Source organism: Pteropus medius, unplaced genomic scaffold, assembly GCF_902729225.1.
Source record: "Pteropus medius unplaced genomic scaffold, Ma_sr-lr_union100, whole genome shotgun sequence".
Lineage (NCBI taxonomy): Eukaryota > Metazoa > Chordata > Mammalia > Chiroptera > Pteropodidae > Pteropus > Pteropus medius.
In genome coordinates, this window is record NW_024350927.1 from 6,838,361 (window position 1) to 6,852,930 (window position 14,570).

At 37.0% G+C, this 14,570-nt stretch overlaps 1 protein-coding gene across 1 annotated transcript in view; it reads left to right on the plus strand.

Annotated features, from left to right (window-relative positions):
* Nucleotides 1-1,304: 1,304 nt before the first annotated feature.
* The window catches only part of RERE (arginine-glutamic acid dipeptide repeats), a 284,989-nt gene continuing 271,723 nt past the window's right edge, over nt 1,305-14,570 (plus strand). Inside the window, 1 exon segment of the mRNA XM_039841989.1 lies at nt 1,305-1,387. The gene's annotated coding sequence lies outside the window, so the exon portion shown is untranslated.

Genomic DNA, 14,570 nt, shown 5'->3' on the forward strand with positions numbered 1-14,570 from the left:
TGTGATAACCTTATGTAAGTAGGTCCTATTATTAGTATTGTTTGCCATCCTTTGCAAACCCTAAAAAGGAACTACAGTAAGCATAAATATTCTATAAATACTTTTCATGCCTCAGGCAAGTCTAAATTATCTTCAACCAACTGATCAATCCATAAGTGTTTGTTCGTTTGTATGTGTACCAGCACTGTAAACAGAAAAGCAGCATGTCTGTATGAAAATACGTAGGGGCTTATTAGAAACACATTGATCTGATTAAAAGAAAAGTTATTCCTTGGCCAATTAAATGTGTTTTCTGCCACCCCAATTATGTTGTTTTAAATGTTTTGAAAATTTTGAGTTTTAATCCATTAACTGTAGATAGTCCTACTTTTACTAGTTCAGAGAAAACAGAAATGAGGAAAACTATTTGAATACAGTGCTTGAGACTCTGTAGAAACCCTTTCTTTGATAGACACATGTCTTTCCTCTAACTTGAATTAAGCAGATGGTATATCTCCATCATTTGTTCCTCTATGTTATGTTAATTGGTGTTATTTCAATAATTTCATTAGTTCTGCTTTGATGAATACATAGTAGACTGCCTATTGTAAATGTATCCTGCCCTCCTTCCCTCTCCTCCTCTCCTCTTCTCCTTTTTGTTTCTAACACACCTTGGGCCTTTTTGGATATTTAATAATTTCTCAAGGACATAAATTGGGAGCAAAAGGAATCGTTTAGCGATGTATCATTTCATTTCATCAAAATCTATGGCCAGAATGCTTAGACAATAGCATTTGACATTGTGCGGCCACTGTGTGTCTCCACTGCACTCTTAGTCCATGGGGATGAGTGCTGAAAGGGAGGGAGGAGGCAGGGAAGGCGTTGGTTGCTGAGACAGGCACTGCCTGTTGTGATAGATGCCCTGCTTGCAGGACCCAGTCGAGCATCTGTCCAGACACACTCCTCCTCTGTTCATATAAATAATGCAGCAGTGCTGCTAACAAGAATGAAAAGGAAAATGCTGATTTTCCTGCCTCCCCTCCCCACCTTTTACAGAATGATGTGCTTTGTAAACAAATAAGGAATTGCTAACCTCGCTGATGGGGCGATTTAGGCCTAGGCTGATTGTTTAATCAGTTTCTCACAGAGTCCATGATGGAGTTCATGATCACAATGCTAATGATACCTAGCATTCATTGAGCATTTCTTGTGGGCTTGGTGCTTGGCTTTACCTGAATCATTTCATTTCATTGTCATAATCACTTTTTGTAGTAAGTACTGTTATTAATTACATTTTACAGATGAGCCTATGAAAACTTGCTCAAGATTACTCCGTTAGTAAGTCGTAGAGCAGGAACAACAACCCTGGCCATCTGATTTCAGAGAGCTGGCTCCCTTCACCACTAAGGTAAATTGTGCAAAGACCTGGAAGCTCAGTCAAGAGCCAGGGATGAAATGGGGCGCTTGCTCTTAGAGCACCAGACGAGGAGAACATCACTCACTGTGTAAAATCACCTGGAAAACACACAGGACTAAACCTCGCCATTGGTGAAATAAAACAACTTTTTATCCTCAGAACTGAAAAATAATTCAGCTGACTAGTGCCTAGTTTGAGGTCAGAGATCACTGGCTTGCATTGCTTTTTTTTTTTTTTTTTGTCATTAACTAGATGACATTTCTGCTTTTGCCTGTCTACTTTGCTTAATTTTCTGAATTTTGTCACTCCTTGGTGTGGAAATAGGCATACTGCCTCAGTTGGTGGGGACAAAAAACAGCAGAGGGAGAGACTGTATTATCATCTGACTATTTCTTAAGAAGCTCTGTAAAGTTCTAGAAATCTAACAGCTTTAGAATTTATAATTTTTGGAATTTATGTAAAAGGTAAATATTTACATAAAAAATTTATGTAACAAGAATGAAAAGGAAAATGCTGATTTTCCTGAGGTATTTTTCCTAAGGTAAATTGATTGTTTTTTCTTTTATGTGTCATAACCTGCCTTTGTTCTTACTCTCATATTGTCTCTGAGCAAAAAATGGAGGGTATAACAAGGATACTATTGGTAAAACAGATGTTTCTTACTTGAAATTGCATGCACTTATGGTCTTGTGTGTTAACTACTCTTAACAACTGTGTTTACTATTGAAACTGGAAATACAGACTTTGATTATAGTTTAGCCAGCATTTTTTTTACTGCTCTCCCATAAATGGATTATTTTTAGTTTAAGTTTTTGCTGTAAGCCCTTTCCCACTACTTAATTGACTCTTCAATCACCACTTGCAGTGCACATGTCAGCATTCCCATGGATGCTAAACACACACACAGTGTAGTTGGCACAATGGCAGGTTCATTGTGAATTACTGGGCTCTTTTTCTATCGCTTTTAATGCTGGAATTGGAATCCATTCTGGTTTCCTTCCAGTTTTCAAATGCAAAATCTAGCGAGTGTATGTCTGTCTCCTGTCAAAGTTTATCCTAGTAGCTCTTGGTGATCATCGTAAAATAATCCATCTGAAATTTAACTGATTGCAAATGAAATAGGTATCCTAGTATTTGTTTTGCTGCTGTCTAATGATACCTCTATTTGAGTCACTGAATGCTTTCAAAGCATAACCTTTAAAGTACATTCCCATGTCTTAATTTGCTACTTGGCACATTTAGTTCTAACAAACCAGAAGCAAATTTTGTTTCATGAGAAACTTCTTGCCAAGCTTTAATTTAGGTCTTAGAGGATTATTAATGAACTTGTGAAGTGTATGGGAACACTCTTTATTGACAAAACAATGGCATTAAAATTCAGCAGTATTCTCAACCAGAGACAAGGCACGTGGTTTGGGAGTTATTGAAAACACCACTGTTAACTCATTGATAAGCTTACAATTTTGCCTCTAGTATTTGAAAACATCTTCGATTTTTCTTTATTTTCTTACCTTTAAAAAAAACCTTTAGCTGATAATGGAACATAATTTTGAATAAAAAAATGGGTAAAATGCTAAATATTATCTTAAAAATTCATGTTAAGTTCTTTGAAGCTAGATAATGTATTTATACTTTTGCTTTTTATACCATTTATCTTTTAAAAACTATCACTTTAGTTAGTTTGTGATATTTTTCTTGATTATGCATACTGAAATTATAATGATTGAATTTGGTGGTTTTATCCTTTTTATTTTTTTGTCATTGTTTCTATATTTTTTCTTTTAAAAAAAAATTAGAGATTATTATTATGGAGTGGCTAAATTTCAAGAATCTTGCCAGCAGGTGGCAAAATGTAGTACACCCAACTCAACGGAGAAAAATAAATTTCATTCCTGGTGCCTGCGTCTTAAAACGATCTTTTAGTTTTTAAATTTGAAGTTCTGAAATTTACAAATGTTCACCAGGTGACCACAACATATCATAAAATGGTAATGGTATATGTGTCAGTGAATTTTTCAAAAGAAGTAGCTAAGGTCTTTTGGCAACATTTTTGTTAATATTTATTTAAATTTTATCTAGGTAATATATGTACATGGATTTAAAGAATCAAATGTGTTGCAAGGTTTATTTATTTTTTAATAGTTTCTTGTTCCATCTCTCCCATCCTTGGGTCCCACTCCCCAGAGGCAATATGTTTTAGGTTTTAAAACCATTTATTTTGTTACCTCAATATTGATAAAGAACATGCTTAAGTTTTTATTTTCTATTTTAGACATTATTTACTGACTTTGTCCAATGAGAAATGAGCATTTAGCCTTTTTATATCACTTACTTTCTTATCCATTTTCCCCATGTAGTTATATCACAGCTTGTGATAAAGCAACATTGAATATTTCTGTTATTATGGCAGTGTGTGTGTGTGTGTTGTAGTGATAGTTGTAGCTGAAGCACATGTTGTACTATCATTTAATTCCCTTTTTTGTACAACTTCTTCATTTTCTTTCCTGGAGTTAATAATTTCTCTCTATTTCTCTCTCTCATTATTTTCTTGCCTAGTTTTGTATTTCCTACCGAAATCAGCCTCACATTTTCCAACAGAACTGTATAAAAAACTCTGAGTGCAATGGAAGATGTGATCACTTTTGATGGTATCCCTCTTGGAACCCTTTATCTTGACTTGATATAATGTCTAGACTTGTCACCTAGCTGTTGAAAAGGATCTTCTTTTTTTTATTACTCTGAGCATCCCCTTAGGGATAATTTTTCACAGATTTTTGTTTGGTTCCTTCTCTTATTTGTAGAGTAACTTCCTGAGAAATAGTACATGGGAAATAAATGTTTTGGCTTTGTATATCTGAAAATGTCTTTTTAAAAAAATTCTCATACTTGGTTCATAGTTTGTCTGGGTATAGAATTTTAGATGAAATACTGTTTTTCCTCAGAATTTTGAAGGCGTTGTTTTATTGTCTTCCAGTGTCCAGGAAAGAAGGCTGACCATTACACAGAACACTAAAGTGAGAACCAGCAGGTCTGTTTTTAGGATTCATCGTTAGTAGAGCAATGCCTTTTGAAAGATAAGGAAGACACCTAGTTGGTTGAGGGAATGTCATTTTACTCCCATATGTTAAATGAAGGTAATTCAGTCTCCTGTAGGAATATTACAGGAAATAAACTTAAAAAATGTTAAGGTAGCTGTAATTATTAAATAGAAAATCATTTTTTGTTTCTTGATACACCTTGGGGTACATGACATACTTTTGTGGCAATAGCCCTTTGTATTTATATTTTAAAGCACTTTATGTTGTTATTATGACTTTCCAAGCAGTGCCCTTTAGAAGCCAAGTGGATTTTAAATTGATAAGATACATATTATGATATTTGAATTTTTGTACCTTAAAGTTTTCATAATATAACATTTAATTCTACATAAATTGGAGTCCACAAATGATGAAACCATTCTTTCTGATTATCTATATAAACAAAGGCTAAATAAAGAAAATCATGAAATTAAATTTCTTTGAAAAAATCTTTGACGTTAGACATGTTCTAGATTTATCTTGCACTCTAGTAGAATTAATTTCTTTTTGTGTCTTTAAAAGCGGAAACTAACCATTTTGTTGGGGATAAAGTTTTTTTAGTTTGATCTGCATTGATTTTTGTTGGTTTTTTAAGCAAGAATCTGCATTCAAGAAACGTCTTTCTTACATTTGGTTACAGTAATTAATTTAGTATAATGATAAAAAATGAAGTAATCAATAGAAAATATGTGTAAAATGGCAAGTATCAATTAACCAAATTGCTGATTCTTCCTAGGTGGCTGTCTTAGCATTGGTTATTTTGGTATTCCTTTAGCTTTTATAAATTATCACAAAAGATAAACCGTTCCTTCTACTACACTTACTAAGTTAGCTCCCATTTAATGTTGAAGGGTAGCTAGGAAGATTTATAGTTCAGATCTTAAAACAAGTCTTACTTTAGGTAATGTGCTTTTTTGGGCTCCTTTTGGCCTTTGCTCCAGTAACATTAATCTTTGGCTGAAAAGAATAAACTCTAGTCCTCCATAACACCTGACTGCGAACTGCAACCAGAAAGCCTTAGACTGTTAAAACAAACATTTCTCAACCTTATAGCACAGACTTCCTGTTTTTAAAGCTTTTCTGACCTTCCTGAGAAAAAGACCAATACAGCTATGGTTATATTCTGTGGTTATTGTCATTAAAAAAAAAACAACTATTGAATTTTTCTGAAGCCCTTGAGTATAAAAGTGATTAATGCACCAAAAAATGTAAATAGCACTGGACTCTTGTCTGATCTTTGCTAGGCCTTCAATAAAAGATAATAGAACCAGGTCAGCTTTTAATGTGTCTCTGTTTGTTCAATGTCTGCTTCAATGGGAATGTCAGGAAAATCTCACATTAAAGAGACCTGCTCTATTCTAGAGAGATTGTAAAGGAAGCATTTGGCAGTCATTTCCTTTCACTTGTGAGAATGAACATGCTTTACATGATAATCGTTTAAACATACCAGAGTCTGCTGTTAGGGCTCTCATATTTTTCACTGTAGAGTTCGCTTACTCTGAAGATTGGAGGGTATGGTCGGTGTTTAGGTTTTATTGTTAGAATTAATCAAATAATGTACATATTAGAATGTCATTCTTTGTCCTAAATTTTGTTTCCTGCATCCCAAATATTTGTTTTTTTTCTAGTTAGTTAAAATTAAAGTCCAATAGATATTCAGAATTTGTCTTCAAGACAGTCTCACTCACCTGTAACTCTTCCCTCCTCCAAAACAAAGAAACCGCCCAGTGTTGTTTGGGCCAAACATTCTTGAGGCTGCGGCTTTTGATTTTCATTTTAGCCAGTGTTTTGCATGTTTGAGTGGGTATTTTGAATTAGAGTCTTTTGACATTTTCTAGAGAGAAGTGACTGGTTTTAAGCAGAAAAGTACTGGATCATTAACACTACCTGTGATGTTGAACTTGGCACATAGTACCCATTTAATGTTTTGAAACATTTAAGTTTATATTTTTCCTAAAATAGATGTTTGTGATTTTATTTTAAAAAGAGTTTAGTTTATTGGAGGCATATTACCAGAGAAAATATAACTTTGAAATTTTTTTTAAGGGGAAAGCAGTATTTTGGATTTGTAAATATTATTTTAGTTGCACAGATGTCTGTCTGGTTGATATTTTGAATTCTTGGTTATAATAATTCCAGTTGGGGTTTTTAGTGGTAAGATAATGTACTCTCAACAAACTTAGTTGGATTTTCCCCCACTAATTTTAACACATGTTGTCAGACCCTATTCTACACATCCTGTCAGAGTTCTGAGTTCCCTGAGCTATTTCTCCGAGAAAACTTTTTTTTTTTTAAATGCATAACACTTTTCCGGATGAGAAATCTCTCTTAACTGTATTTTTGCCTTTTTAAAGTATCACTTTACTGGAACATTATAATTTCATCTATATAATCCAAGATCTCTAGTGAGTTTAAACTAGAGATGAAAATGTCCTTGAATATATTTAAAGCATATGCTATCTTGGAGGTCTCTGTGACTCACTCTTAAGTTGCTTTAAGGATTATTTCACATCCTATATCCCTGAGAGGGCTGCATACTTCCCAAAACTAAAACTTCCATGCCTGACCTTTGATTGACTTGCCATGTTGGAAGAGTTTGCTGTGAGTGCACACTGGAGCTAATGCTTCTACTCTCTGTCCTTAGAAAGGCGGGATTTGGTGTGCTGCAAGCGGACGAGTCTCACTTCCCCCATCCCATGGCATATATTTTATTTTAATAATGTTGATAATTTTGTACTTCATGAGATCACACTTTAAATACTTACTAGCAGTTTATCATTCAAATAAATGTATTTTCGAGGCCGTGGTAGGAAGTGTTAAACAAAAAGGAAAGTTACAATTTACATCCATCCTTAATGTTGTCCCTATATATTTAATTTTGGAGTATATGCTGTTTATAGTTTTGCTCAAAATTAGCTTCCTTAATTGTTAGAATCTGATGTTATTTCTAGTTTGTTTTTAAGGGCATATTTGTAGATTCCAAGATTATCTAGGTTGAAATTAACTTACAGGTTTTATTCTTTTTTTATTTTCAAAATATTTTCAGAATGCTTTTTATGTAGCACAAGTTGTTTCATTACTTAATTAATTCATTCGTTCATTTATTTTATGGTGACATTGGTTAACGAAATCCGATAAATTTCAGCTGTGCATTTTAACAGTGAGGCATATATATTTACATTGCCTATAGGTTTTATTCTTAAGTATAAAAGTAAATATTAAGATTCTGGCATTAAAGGATATAACTCATTTTTCCCTAATAATTTGGAATATTTGCCTGATTATTGCAGTATTTATGTTTATGGTTCTCTGTAAGTTTTTTTCTGTGGATATAATTATCTTCACCAACGTAATTGATGTAAGTTTTTATATTTCTGTTCTTCAGCATCATTACCTGCAAAGAAACTATGTGAATTAATCATTAAGTGTTGGCTGAATGGAAAGTGATATGATGAATGAATGGATAGGTAATTGGTAGGAAAGTTATTTTAAAAATTTATATTAGTAAATGCCTGACCTTGATTTACATTTAAGACTTGCAAACCATCGATTAAATGACAGTTACCTATTACTAAAATAATATGTCACCCAGTATTGCTAAAAGCTGAGAAGTATTTTATGTGCTAATTCTGATTTCATATACTTTTTAGGATGTAAGTCATAATTTCCATTAAAAAAAGGGGCATCCTGGGACAGTTTGGGGAAACCAGGACATGTGGGATAGGGCATTGATCTGGTTTAGGAGGTTTTGAGAATGTCTGTGGAAGCCATTGTGGTGCAACCCAGCAGGCGTGTGAAATGTACGTCTGTTGTTAAGTGTTGTTAAGAAGTAAGCTCAGGGCTAGAAAAATAAAATTTTGCAATCAGTAACATAGAAACAGCTGGAGAGTGAATCTTCTCACTCCTGAGAGATGCTGGAGTGTGATAAAAAGAAGCTCTACACTGACCACTTATATTTAGGAGGAGTCATGGCAAGAAATAGAGAATGGTCAGAGAGTAGGAGACCAGGAGAGTGCATAATGCAAAACTCAAACAATCCACTGGAACGCCAGTGCGGGAACGGGGCCTGCTGCTGGGAAGAGTATAAATTGGTCCTTCTTTTTGGAGAGTAGCTTGATTCAATCTCTTTAGCTATAAAAAATGCATATCCATTCAACTAGAGATCTCTACAGTATAGACAAACTCACACACATGCACAAAGATGCACACAGAACTATGTTGTGGTAATTAGGTACTTTTTAATTATGGTACTCCCACACTGTAGAATTCTGTGCATCTGTAAAAAGGAATTGTATGTTAATAGTCTGCTTTAAAATGAGAGAAACAAGTTGCCATATAGCATGAATAGTAGGATTTCATTTTCATGAAATAAAAATCAACAGAATGAACCCCCAGACAAATGACTATATATTTTCTTAAGTATTGTGTACATTAGTATACATATGTTCTAGAAGAGAGTCTGGAGAAAGATACTTCAGCTTGTCAAATGGGATTGTTTGGATTTTCTGTAGGAACATATATTACTGTAATACTAATAAAAAAAAATCCAAAAGGACTTCAAAAACAACTATATATTTTTCTTTTTCTTTTGAAAACCCGAAGTTCTGTTGTGTGGTGCCATTTTGTGAGTTGGAAAAAGGCAAGAAGTCGATGATAGATGGTTAGCTTAAAATGATAATTCTATATTCTGCCTAGTAATATAAAACGAAACCCCTTCATCTTTAGAATACTGTATAAACATAGCTAACTAGTATTAACACAACCCTTGTTTCAGTCACTGTTTGCTTGATTGACTTTCCTTTTGGCATTTTGACACTGGGGTGAGCTGAATTACTTGATCTGAATGGTTTTACTAGATAATGCTATAGGAAAGAATGTTGATTGTCTCAACTTGATAGTTATAATTTTGACAGACCTCACGAGTTATTATTGTTAGATGAGTGTTACCTTTAAACTTTCATGTGAAAATGCAATCTCCTTCCCCCTTTCGTGGTCTTGGGGAGTGGGCCAAAGCCAGCATCTTTAGAAGATGTGGCCAAAGGTCTTTCTTGCTGTGACAGAATCAGAGCGGTAGAAAGAGTAAATTGAAGGTAGTTGTTTGAGATTTAGTGTCTGGAATAACCTGGGCCCTGTTCAACTAGTGCTAAGGTTGTACTTCTCATTTCCACTGTGTACTGTTCCTGGTCATAGCTTTAATGTTAAACTAGACTTTGTATTTAATTATAATATTAGGGTAAAGTCAGATGTCAGCCCACTTGGCTGCATGCTGAGGCCTGTGGAATATGGAGTGCTTTGCTTCTAACCGCATCTGTTGTCTCCTCTCATTATCTGTTAATGGTACTCAACTTGACAGGGTTGTTTTGATAAATGAAGGGTGTTATAAAACCTGGAGCTGGAATTTATGTGTAATGGAACTTAGGGCAAAAGGAAGGAGTGACATAAACAAGGCCAGGGTGAGATGATGTGGGAACCAAGCAGTGCTCTGTAGGATGCTGAAAATAGCAATGGGGATTAATTTGTGGGTGAGGATGGGATGTAGCTGTTTTTTTTTCATTCCTCTCACATACTTTTTCTTTCACTTTTTCATGCGCTCATGTGCAAACATCTGAGAAATTATCATAATAACTCATTTCTTATCTACAGATCTCTTAATTTACAAACTGACATTAATGGGGTTTAAAATGGATTCTTAACTTTGAGGAGTTGGGGAGGGAGGTTTTGGAATGGTCTGTCACCACTAACTGCGAGTCCTCGGCTCAAAAGAGCCCTTATAAAGGCTTCCATGTCAGGGAAAAAGAGATCTTTTAAAGAGGAAAAACTGAAGATAAAAAGTTCAAGGTAAAAGAGAGGTGAAGGATTATCCCTCTCTCCCCATTTACAGCTGAATTTCGTAGTGTTTTTGCATTCAGAGAAGCATGGATTACAAACTAGTGTACAATGTGCTTTCAGATTTTTATGTTCTGTTTATATTGCTCTCTCTGTGTACAAGTTTTAGTGATATAACCAGTTTACCTGCTGCTGTTTGCCTCTTGCTTAAATGCCAGGTAAGTAGGAAGACCTGGTTTGAATAAATTAATGATGGCTTTCTGTACCTCATTAACTCTTAAAAAAGGATAGCTTGCAAACAGGATCCTGGTTAGGTTCTCATTGTTTTTATGAGTTACCCCTGGAACAATTATTTACATCTCTATAAAGTGGGGATGAAAATCTTTCTTTTACTAGACTTTTGAAGGTTAATAAAAGAAATGCTATTTATTTGTGTAGATGTTACTTATTTGAGGTGTCTGTGCTGAGAACTGTACAGAGAATACATAAAATGAGTAAAACTGGGTCGTTGCTCTCAATTCACATATTCATTCTGTAGATCTGTGTGCTTGACACCCAGTAGTCATGCACCACTTGATGTTGGAGATGTGTTGTGAGAAGTGCATCCTTAGGTGATTTTGTCATTGTGCAAATATCACATAGTATACTGACACAAACCCAGAAGCTATAGCCTACTACACACCTAGGCTGTGTGTGTACTGCCCTTGTTTATGTGGTTTATCATTGACTGAAACATTATGATGAACAAACAGAGATCTTTCTCTGAAGGAACCAGCTGTCTAGAGGGGGCTATGGACATTAATCAGAAAGTCACACCAGTGAAGTACAAACTGAGATAAACGCTCTCAAGGAAAGGATCACAGTTCCTGGAAAACTTATAACAAGGAAACTTGACCTAGAATAGGGCCTCAGGGGAAGCTTCTCTGACAAAGTGATATTTGACCTGAGATCTGAAGGAGGAATAGCCTTTAACTGTGTGTGAGGAGTGGAGGTGGGGAGGGGGTGGCAGGGAGATATTCCTCCTTTAGTGGGAAGAAGCAGTGAAGGCCTGCGGTAGAAATCCTGATTCCTTGGGGAAATCAAAATACTGGTGTAACTGGAAGATGGGGGGCTGGGTATGGATGCTAAGAGAGGGTTCAAGACAAGGGCAAAAGAATGTAAGTGTCATAAAGTCTTGTCAAAGTATTTAGACTCCCCGAGAGAATAGGTACAGTATGAATTCAGAATAGAGCTGTTCGGTGGTTTTCACCAGCCCTTTCCAACTCTGTGTAAAGCAGCATTTTTTTTAAAAGGTTGGCAGGAAAACAACAAAACGGCTCTCTTCAGGCTCTCCACGTGTCTAGTTACAGCTGGTTAGAAAACGGAAGTGTGTCCCAGTACAGGAGTGGCTTTTGTAGCTGGGCTTTAGGGTTGATTCCATCTCTGACATGGGTGGAGTAGAGCCACTGGTTATGCAGCAGGTTTTCAAGTCCCCTCAGGATGGTCTCATGAGAAAACTGTGTTTAGTGGGGCTTATAGCAGAGATACACTTGCACTGTAGACTACCTCCAATCTGTACTGATCACAGCCACCTTTCAGCGTGGCAAAGGCATGCTTCATCAGCTCTTGCTCTCCGTGCATGTGCTGTTAGTAGTTTCAGATGTTTCTATCTCCTGTAAAATAACTTGGATTCAACTTATTTTACTCATTGGACTTTTCTTTACGAGAAATCAGCAGAGTGATGTTTAAGTAGCAAATGTGCATGTCAGTTTGGTTGTCCCTGTCAGCAAGGCAGGATCCCTGAGTTTTACTCTATGCACCCCCTGCCCTGCTGAGAGATGGAGCAAATCACTTTATCTACATCTCTGCTGGTTGGTGGTAAGAGGGTACTTAATAATTTAGTGACTTTATTGGACCCTGAAAGGTCCAATAACATTTATAAAACTATTTGAAAGTTCAGTGAAATTTGTCTGGAAGGCAAGTTCAGTGAAACTTGTCTGGAAGATATTAAAGATAGTAAAAGCGATCATTTAAATTTTGAGCTTGTGACTTTAAAATTTGGGTTGACACCTAGTGAGTATAATACTTTGAATTAATATTCCATAGGAATATATTTTTAAAAATTTTTCAATAAAGTGTCTTATTTAATAGGAAAAATTATCTTGGCTGTTACTACTAGAGAGTACAGGGTATGAATGTAGTTTAATTTTAATAAATTTTAGCAAGTTGATAAATATTTATCAAATTTGGGGCGGGGAAGAAACTAATTTGAAAGTAACAGTTGGTAATTCTATTTAGATGTACATAACAGTAGAATTAATGAGGAGTCTGGAATCTGGTAGCCTGTGGGTTATACCTTAATGTAAGGTCACATGGCAAAGGAATGTGCATTTATTTTGCTTCCCTATTTAGATGGACAGTGAAGCCCAGTTTATGTATGCCGTGTCTAGAAGATGGCTCTTTATTTTTGGGGGGAAAAGGATTGGAGAGAAGACTTTTTAAAACAAAGGACTTAGAAAATTCTTAAATTTTAAGGCAAATTGAGGTCAGAAATTTTGTTTGACACTAAACAGTGCTTCTTCCTCCTGTGCATCTTTGAAACACATGTTCGGAGTGTCTGTGATTGTTAGTTACTTCATCTGCATTTGTTAGACGTCAGGGGTGGTTGCTATTAATATTCCTGGCAGAAGCAGAGGCAGCTCTAGGACGTGTGAACCGTTGATCACTCACCGGGATGCACTGCCTCTTTAATATCTTGCTTGCAGATGCATTTTCTAGCTGACCACGCTATTAAGAGCTGCCATCAATCACACAGCCTCTCAGTTCCGGCTGTCGGCAGGGGAGGGAGGATTGGGGAGATGAGAGGCTGGCCAAGCTAGGAAGGAGATAAAATTGCAGCGGCTTTGTGTGCGCGCGCGCGCCCGCTGTGGTGGCGGGCAGGAGCGCGCCAGGAGCGGGCCGGGCTCCAGCCCGGGTTTTGCCGGCCGCCGGCGCCGCGGGGAGGCTGCTCTTTCTCTCCTGGCGTCTGGATCTCAGGCATGTGGCAGTGTTGGCCCAGCCGCCGGAGCTAAAGGAGTGCAAGCCCGAGCGGCCGCATCCCCCAGCCGCGGGCGGGGCTCCGCGCGGCCACCGCCTCCCGGAGCCACCGAGCGGCAGGGACCCGCGCCCTCCCGCGGTGTCCGCCAGGGCCTCCTTTTGTTTAGCAAGTGCATTTCACGCCCCGAGCCCCCGCCTGCCCCGCCCCTGCCCGCGGGCCTGAGTTTGCGGGCCCTGCGCTGAAGGAGGACGAGGCCCACAGGCTCAGCTCCTACTGCTGACCGGCCGCAGGCAAGTGGCCGGCGCCTAGTGGTGCTAGGGGTTTGCGGGTCGTTGGGCCAGGAAGTTGATTAAGTGTGGGTGCAGGGGCTCTCGGAGATGGGTGAATGGGAGTGTTGGTAGCCGGCACTAGAAAGATGAACAACTCGGGTGTTAATGGTGGTGGCTTTCCAGGAATTAGGGATTGGTATTTGTTGGGTCCCATTGCATTTCTGTTGGGCTTACTGGTTATTTCAATTGCCAAAAACTTTAAAAATCCCAATTAAATAAACCAATTAAGAAACATCTTTAGAGCAGAGAAAACACTATTTTTAAAGAACGTGTGTTTGTCTTCTTTGAAAGGAAAGCCTTATTGAAGATGGGCAATGTTTGATCAGAAACTTCATTGCTTACTGTGGAGTAAATTTAAGTTTAAAAATTAATATGATGGACTTGATTTTAAAGCAGTTTTGAATTACATGAAAGATATAATTTGTTTTTTGGATCAAAATGCTGTTACTTTACCAGAGTAGCTAAAATGCAGAGATAGTTTTGAAGAAGATTGCTTGAAGTTTAAATTGTTATTATTTACTTTTTGGCTGGAGGTGGTGGCTTCCCTGCCCCCTTTCCCTTGTTTACTCAAATCTTGTACTTTTATAGATGCTCTGGGGAGACAGGCTTTGCCACTCTGTTTGCTGAGAAAGAAACTCCTGTAATGGGTTACCTTGCTTTACTATCCTTGTACTGGCGCACATGTGCCACTGTTCTCCTTGGGGTATTGTTTGGCTGGAGGCCTCCTCTCAGCCATACGGAAAATTTAAAAAATGGTAGATGGATGAACATAGGGATCAACAGAGAGATTAATTTTTCCCTTTGAAATATGTGCGCCCTAAGATTGAGAAACTGAGTAAAAGTTGAGAACAGAGTTGACGAAGTTTTTACAATTCTGTACCAAAATTACTACATTTAATCTCACCCTTTCCCCTTTCTTCCTTCCC